General features: G+C 51.4%; 1 long non-coding RNA gene across 1 annotated transcript; it reads right to left on the reverse strand.

Moving 5' to 3' along the window:
- Window positions 1-749: 749 nt before the first annotated feature.
- On the reverse strand, window positions 750-5,451 carry LOC107179127. The gene is made up of 3 exons (XR_001509685.2): window positions 5,254-5,451; window positions 2,666-2,747; window positions 750-1,245 (listed from the first exon to the last, which is right to left on the reverse strand). It is a non-coding gene; the product is annotated as an uncharacterized LOC107179127 (long non-coding RNA).
- Window positions 5,452-8,654: the final 3,203 nt, after the last annotated feature.

Consider the following 8,654-nt stretch of genomic DNA (forward strand, 5'->3'; position numbering starts at 1 on the left):
TTTAGAAAGAGAGCAGGGGAGGGGCAGAGAGAGAGAGAGAGAGGAAGAATCCCAAGCAGGATCCACACTCAGCTGGGAGCCCGACACGGGGCTCGATCTCACGACCCTGGAATCATGACCCGAGCCAAAATCAAGAGTCAGACGCTCAAACACCTAGCCACCCCTAGTGCAGGTAATCTTAACGTGCAGCCAAGATTCAAATCACTGCTTTAGCTCACCCTCCTTGGCCAAAGGAAGAGAAGGAGGAAGTCAGGGGCAATGATGGAATAGTGTTGCCTTCGAAGATCATTAGCTTGGGTCCGAACCGTGGCACTCCCAGCTTCTGCCCTTGGAATCTTGGGAAGAACACCCACCACTAGAGCTTTCTGCAGTACTCAGAATGGTCTCTATCGATGCTGTCCAATGTGGCAGCCGTGAGCCACATTGAACTAATTGCTGATGCAACCCAGGCTGGGAATGTGTGGATTTTTAAACTTAAAAAAAAAAATGTTTATTTATTTTGAGAGAGAGCGCGTGCACACGCAAGAGAGCAGGGGAGGGGTAGAGAGAAGGAGGGAGAATCTCAACCAGGCTCCACACTGTCAGCGCAGAGCCCAACACGGGGCTCAATTTCACAAAACATGAGATCATGACCTCAGCCGAAATCAGGAGTCAGACGCTTAATCGACTAAGCCACCCAGGTGCCCCTAGAGATCACGTATATTAAGCTCACGGTGCACACAAGGCATTCAGTAAAATGCCCGTTTATTTTCCTTGTTAACATCGGCCTGTCGCTCTTTAAAAAAACAAAACGAAACAAACTTGCCGTGAAAGTGAGCGCTCAGCAGCACCCCGCCACCGAGACGAAAAGTTCTAAGCGGTTCCACAGGACCTCCTGGAAAATATTCCTTAATTGTAGAAGTTCAATTGCAGCAGGACGTTATCAGTTGCAAGGGCTGTATTTCATTACAGATCTAGCCGCAGCTCAATAAATTAAGCAATCACTCAAAATAACATGTTGCTTTAATCCCCTCTTGGAACAATTTCAAGTTGTTTGGTTTCATATTAGCACAGTGCTTGAAAGGAGACTCACGTTGGCCTCGTTTCTTGTTCCTCAATTCATCAGCCCTTCTCCGGATAGGTCTTTGTGCGACTAGCAGGAGGGAGCTGAGCCAGAACTGCTTTTTTATCAAAACCCGGAGCGTTTCCATCCTCTGGCCTTTATGTGTGCCACGGCTCATTCGCTAAAATTACTGGCGGGCTTATCTGCAGCGAACACAGAAAGAGACACCTCTCAGCAGCCAGTTCTGGACGTGAAAAGCAAACTTGCAGGGGCTTTTCTGTTCCCATCTTCTCCCAAGTGGTTGGTTTATAATCTCACAGCAGAATTTCATTTCTCCTAGAAACTTGGCACCGGAGGTGTCAGCCAGGGAACATATTTGTTTGTGTAAATTAAAAGAAGAATATGTTTTGACCATATTTAAGTTCTAACTGCACTAAAGAAATAAATACTGAGCTGCACAACGCTTCTCCCTGCACGGTTCTGGCTCCCCTCCCCAGACTCTGCCTTTGTTTATAAAACCCAAGCTGATGAGAACTCTGAACAGGTTATCATCCCGGAAAGCTCAGGGGCCATGTCCACCTCACCGGGGCCACGTGGGAAGCCCGCGTACCTCACTTGGGACTTGCTTCCCCTAACGGACTGTGCCCTTGATGGGGTGGGTGAGGGTGCGGAAACAGGCACCCCGCGCATGCGCTGTGGATGGGCACCGGACAGCGGCTGTCGGAATTAGAAATGCACATATGCTCTGGACTGAGAAATCCCGCTTCTAGGAATGTATCCTAGGAGTGTACTTAGACCCGTGCCAAAGAGAGTGTATGTTATAATGGCAAAATCCTGCCGTTAAGTGAAATGCTGGCCGGTAGGGGACAGGTTACGTATGGTGCAATGCTAGAAGTCATTAGAAAGAATGGGGTGGGTCTGGGCTGTCACGTCTTCAAGATACATTGGAACGCCCCTGGCTCTCTCGACGTTATGAGCAAAAAAAAAAAAAAAAAAAAAAAAAAAAGTGCACTTGAACATGCCTTGAAAATGTATGGAGATTATGCAAACTGCATACAGTGGCTACTTTTTAGAAAGGGAAATTAAAGGGAAATGGCCAAGGGGGTCCTTCATTTCCCACATTTTTCTCTTCTGTACTATTTTTCTTGCCATGAGCATGGTATTATTTTTACAATTCGGGGCAATGACATAACATCGTGTATTTAAAACGATGTCCAGGGGCGCCTGGGTGGCTCAGTTAAGCGTCAGACTTCCGCTCAGGTCATGATCTCGCAGTTTGTGAGTTCGAGCCCCACGGCGGGCTCTGCGGGGACAGCTCAGAGCGTGGAGCCTGCTTCGAATTCTGCATCTCCCTCTCTCGCTGCCCCTCCGCTGCTTACCCTCTTTCTCTCTCTCAAAAATAAACAAACATTAAACAACTGAACAAGATGAAGTCCACACTCAGGAACAATATAAAAGGGTAATACTCTTTCCTTACATTTCTGGCAGGCCAATGGAGTAGTGGTGGGGATCCTTGCTTCTCCGGCTTCTTAATGCAAATAATCTGTGGTGGGGTGCATGGTGGGTCCCAGAGAGATACCGGATACGTCTACCCTCCCAGTCACCGGAACCTATGAACATTACCTTGTGTGGCAAAAGAGGTGTTTAAGTCAAGGATCTGGAGATGAGTTTATGCTGGATTATCCAGATGAGTACTATGTGCCTCCTTAAAGAAAGAAGCGGAGACAGACACAGAGTTAGAAAGCCTGAAGACGGAGGCAGAGATTGGAATGATGGGGCCATCGGCCGAGGACGATGGGAGCCACCAGAAGCTGGGAGAGGCAAGGTACAGATTTTCCCCTGAAGCTCCGGGGCGGGGGGGGGGGGGGGGGGGATGTGACCCTGCCAGATTTTGGACTCCTAGCCTCCAGGACTGTGAAACACTCCATTTCTATCATTTTAAGCCTCTTGGTTTGTGGTCATTTGTTACAGCAGCCCTAGGGAACTAACACCACGCCTGCTTTTCTAACGCCTCTAAAATGCATGAAGGAAGCACAGAGGTATTTTAAGAAACAAGTTTGGGGGCGCCTGGGTGGCTCAGTAGGTTAAGTGTCTGACTCTTGATTTCGGCTCTGGTCATGCTTTCAGGGTTCATGGGTTCGAGCCCTGTGTCGGGCTCTGCGCTGGCCGTGTAGAGCCTGCTTGGGATTCTCTCTCTCTCTGCCTCCCCTGTTCATGTTCTCTCTTTCTCTCTCTCTCTCTCAAAATACATAAATAAACTTTAAAGAAAGAAAGAAAGAAAGAAAGAAAGAAAGAAAGAAAGAAAGAAAGAAAGAAAGACTGGCTGGCCTGTGTGTTTGGGGGGAACACAAAAGATTCGTTCATTCACAGCACGGGTATTTCTTGAGCATGTCCTTGGTGACAGGCCCAGGTCTAGGTGCTGAGGGGACAGCGGAGAACAGAGATGCCTGACCTCCTGGAGCCGGTACACATCCCTGAGGTGGGAGGGATAGTATGTAAGATAAATGGAACATAGAGAAAGACCCGTGGTGGTGGAGGGGGCCAAGGAGAACAAGAAAACATGGAAGGAAGACAAGTGTCCAGAAGGGGGCTGGGGCATGGGGAGGTGACACTGGAGTAGAGCCCTGAAGGTGATGTGGGCAGGAGCTGTGTGTCCACCTGAAGGGAGAGTATCCGGCAGAGGAAAGAAGCACAGAACTTGACCCCGCCTGTGACCCAGTGGTTGGACCACAACGAATAGGAATGAACTGCCCTTTCTCCCCTCAAGTTTCCTTTCCCAACTCCCTTTCTCCCACGCTTGCTGCCTGCCTACTGTGTGCCCGCAGCTGGGGGCCCAAAGATGTCCAGGGCCCCCAGGCTCAAGAGGTGGGGGGAGGGGACAGCCCTAAACAGATCACCACAAACAACATGGCAGGCATCGGAGCTTGGCCAGGATAAGCTGCCTGCCCGGCCCATGGCGGAGAGCAGGGCAGGGTGGGGAGGAGAAGTGGGTGTGTGTTGGAGGCGAGGTTGGGGAGACCGAGGCAAGCAGGAAAAGGGTGTGACTTCAAGTCCAAGGATCTAGCTCTGATCCAGTGGGAAACTAACAGTGCGTTGCGGCGGTGCCTCGAGACGTGCCTGGGGGTTGTCGTATTCTCAAGTACAGCAGGCACACCTTGGAGGGGGGGGGGGGAAATGAGTTCCGAGGATAACCCACCCCTGTTGGTTTCACACAATCCACCAAGGGAACAGTCCCCATGTCCTGAGTGGGGATGCTCTGGGCCGCACAAACACCGGAACCGATCTGAGGTACAATCGGAGATTCGCTACTCTGGCAGCTGCGATGGAAAAAGGGCAACGCTGAGCTGCTCCCGGATCCGGGACCCGTCAGGCTCTGGGGTCAGAAATTAGCGCCGGCCTCTTTCCGTCCTCCCCACCCCACCCCCTCGCTCATGTCTCCCTCTTGCAGCTTATTAACTTCAGTCTCTGCGATCGCGGGTATCTCTGGACGCCAGAGAGTGGGGATGAGGCAACTTTCCCTCCAGGTCCAGGTAGGACGAGCCTTGTCTGGCCTTGCTTGGGTCCCATGACCCCACGCGGACCGCTTGTGGGCAGGCACAGAAGTGGGCCGCCGTGATTGGCCATATTTGGTCACGTGCCCATGTTTGGCCCAATTACTACAGTTGAAGGATGGGTGACGGCCACCTTCGGCCATATTTGCACATGGCGTCCGGTCTGTTGGCAGAAGGCGGGAAGCAGGCGCTTGCAAAAAACAAAAAATAAAAAACAAACAAACAAAAAACCCCAAGAAACACAAGACCCACAAATAACAACAACAAAACCCCCCCCCCAGAGGCACCCAACCCCTCCGGAGACATCTGCTGGCTGTGCTGCTTCTACCTTGACTCTGCCGAGAATTGCCTCAATCCTGGGTCAGACGCTTTGAGATCCACTCCTCTGTCCCCCAGCCCCAAAGCTGCCTGCGGGGTTTACTCAGACCTGTCGTAGTTCTTTTTGGCTACTGCCATTATGTTACTCTGATCAAATTAAAAAAAAAAAAGTTTTTTTTTTCACCTTTGGTTTGCGATGGCCTCTCCTGCCCCTATAGGAGCCGCCCGTGCGTTGAGCGGGGCATTGCTTGACCCACAGGTGAAGGTGTAGGTGGAGAACGGAGTGCGTGGGTGAACGTTCACTTACTGCACATGCCGCCAGAGGAGGTGCAAGGTCCTTACCTGTTCTTTCCTCAAGGAGTCCCTCTCTCGTCCCCTGGCCCCCCTTCCCAGCCGTGTCATATGCCCTCCGTGACAGGGCCCTGGTGGCATGAGGGCCTCGCTGGGCATCATCCAAACACACACTTGGGGGCTTCGGATCTCTCGCGGTCTTGAGTAAAGCTGATACGTTCCTGGGTTGAGACGCGAGCGCGGGAAATCCGGTTCATTTGGTCGGTGGAGCCCTTTGGAGCTGAGAGGGTTTGGGGCGCCATGATTGGCTGCCGGTGTCCGCCGTGGCCACCTACCTCGAAAGGGCATCCCGGGTCCTGCCGCTGCGCTGGACTGTTTGCTAACCAGGGGGCCTCTGTTCTTCAGCCTGAAGCCCCGTCACCCGCTGTGAGATCAGGGGACACTCAGGGTCCAGGACAAAATGGCGTGGCTTAAATAAAACAACTGCAGGCTCTTAGGGAGGAAGGCTTAAGGCCAATGGCTAATTCTTTTTTTTTAAGTACTTATAACCCACAAGTCAACTGGGGTCATCTTATTTTTGGAGATTCCAATGGAATAGGCTTGAACTCTGTCCCACGTGCCACTGTCTCCCACATGGGAGACCCAACTTTCCTTGGAAACGTCCCAAGCCTTGGAGGTGAGGGGTGCTTAGGTCTCTCCTAGGCACCAAGGCTCTGATGAACTCGTTCTGCCTGGGCACCCTTTCGCTGGCCTCCTGGGGACGTGACACGGACGGTTGCACAAGGCCTATGTTTGCTTTAATGCTCCGATGTTGTCATCTTGAACTTCTTAATACTTTGTGAACCAAGGGCTCCACATTTTCCCTGTGCCGACTATGTAGCCAGCCCTGCTCTTCTCAGGAGCTGCTTCCTTTCCACCCCACGTCGACCCACTCGGGACCGTGCCCCAGTCCGCCCATTCTCCCCACTTCTGTCCACACAAGGATGTGGGTGTAGGAGGCTCTGTTGGTCTGGGACAAAAGACAAGCGCCGACCTCTCAGCCAAGGGAGCAACCTCAAGTCCGTGCTTGAATTGGCTTTGGAACTCTTCAGAGAGTCACGGGGCGGGGGGGTGGGGGGCAGGACGGGAGGCAGATGAATCAGAACTGGCGAAGGTTGGTACTGGGTGGCCCTGGATGGTGGGCCCGGGGTGCTCCTTACAGCATTTTCCTTCCTTCGAGTATATACTCCTTAAAAGGCTAACCACACATCTTCCACATAACCCGGAAAATGCCACCTGTAGGTATAACGCGGAAGAGAAGTGACCGTGACAGGGCCCACCCACGCACGTGTGGAAAGCTGCGTTATCCCTAACAGCCAAAACGTATGAACGATCCAGATGCCCGTCAGCTGGCAGGTGGGTGAATAAAACGTGGATAGCACTGGGCCGCAAAAAGGAATGAAGTGCTGCCGCGTGGACGGACCTTGAGAGCGCGATGCTAAACGAAAGAAGCCAGTGGCAAAGCGTCACGCCGCGTGTGATTGATAGGAAATGTCCAGAACAGGCGCATCGACAGAGAAGAAAGTACATGAGTGATTGCTCAGGATGCTGGGGGTGGGGTGGCGGGGGGGGAGGGGGGGGGCGGGTGGTGGCAGATGCTAAATTTTTGGGTGATAAGAAGGAGCTCTCTCTCTCCTGCACCCTCTCCCTGTGCACGCGCAAGTGGCCGTCTTCCTTTCAGTCACCTTCTCGTGCCTTAAGATGTTTTTCATTCTATTTCCCAGTCGTACAGACTTCAGAAAACGATCTTCTTTGAGGAGAAGTTCCTTCCACAGCCACAGTGCCCCGCTGAGGTGTCTTTCTAAAACTCTAACACTTTCCTCTTCAAAAGTTACTCAGTCACAGCTATTAAAATCACAATTTTAAAAGCCACCCCCCCCCCCGGTGTTCTGTTATGGCAGTCACTAATAATTCCTAGCAGTTGTAAATTCCAAGAGCTTTGTGATTCCCTCAAGAAACGAGAGGCCGACTCAGTCTCTCCAGAGCCAGGGGTCTCTGACCGAAAATGTAACTCTTAGCAGCCACACAGGTAGGGAGAGAGGGTGGGAAAGAAACGTTGCCAGGGCCGAACCCGAAGGCAGGTTTCGAGTCTGAAACAGAGACGGGCCGATTGCAGCCTGTGGACCAAGTTCAGCTCATGTCTGTTTTTGTAGATAAAGTTTTATTGGAACACCCAGGCATGTCTGTTCTGTATCGTCCATGTCTGGTTTTTTTGTCCTAATGGCTGAGTGGAGTAGCTGGGACACAGACCACGAGGCCTGCAAAGCTGAAAATATTTAGTGTCTGGCCCTTTAGAGACAAAGTTTGCGGGTCCCGGGATGGGAGAGCCAGGCTTGAACCCCAGCTCATCACCTGCTGGGTGTGTGACCTTGGACAGGTCAGTTCCTCTAAGCATTTCCTCATCGGCAAGCTGCGGACAGTTGTGCCTCCTTTTCATGTTGCTTGGGCAACTAAAATGACTTCATATGTGTAAAGTGCCTCGCATATATAAAGCCCATATACATGGGTGGTTATGTTATTTAGAAAAGGAAGCTGCTAACTCCTCCTTTATGGGGTTATCTGCAGCAATGGAGATAATGCCTGTGAAAACAGTTGGCGAAAACATATGTTTATCATTGTCATAAATATCTTAAAGGCTTTTGAGATGTGCCTGGGTGTCTCCGTCGGTTAAGTGTCGGACTTGGGCTCAGGTCATGATCTCAAGGTTGGTGAGTTTGAGCCCGGCGTCGGGCTCTGTGCTGACAGCTCGGAGCCCAGAGCCTGCTTCGGATTCTGTGTCTCCCTCTCTGACCCTCCCCTGATCGCTTGCTCGCTCTCTCAAAAATAAATAAATATTAAAAAAAAAAAAAATTTAAAAAAGGCTTTTGAGATGATTCCTTGCTTCTTAGTAATATTTATAATTTGAGCTTTGAGGGTATAAAAGACCTGTAATAACAGAGGAAAAAGGACCTTTAATCCACACATCCAAACCCTCTCATTTAACAATCCAGGAAACGGTGCCCCCTGGTCCCCAGCTGGGACTTGAACCTGCCCAGAACTAGAACCCGAGTATTTTTTTCAACTGAACTCTGCGTCTTCCCCAGTAACAGATGCTCAGGAACCCAGGTCCCCCACGTCTCTAAATATTTGTGCCGTGGCTGAGCTCCCCGCCAGAAGCTGTTGAAGGCGCTCTGCTACAGAGCGTTGGCACACGGGTTTGGAACGAGGAGGGGAGCAACCAGAAGCACATCCGCACCCCCTTCAGGGGCCATCAGGGCTGGCCCCGCACCACCCACGACCTGCTTTCCTGGAAGGTGTCATTTAAATAGGTTTGGATCAGGGGCACCTGGGTGGCTCGGGCAGTCAATTTTCTGACTTCGGTTCGGGTCATAATCTTGCTTTTGTGTCCCAGGACACATTACTGACACACACAT

The sequence above is a fragment of the Panthera tigris genome, chromosome E3 (genome assembly GCF_018350195.1).
Source record: "Panthera tigris isolate Pti1 chromosome E3, P.tigris_Pti1_mat1.1, whole genome shotgun sequence".
NCBI classification, from domain to species: domain Eukaryota; kingdom Metazoa; phylum Chordata; class Mammalia; order Carnivora; family Felidae; genus Panthera; species Panthera tigris.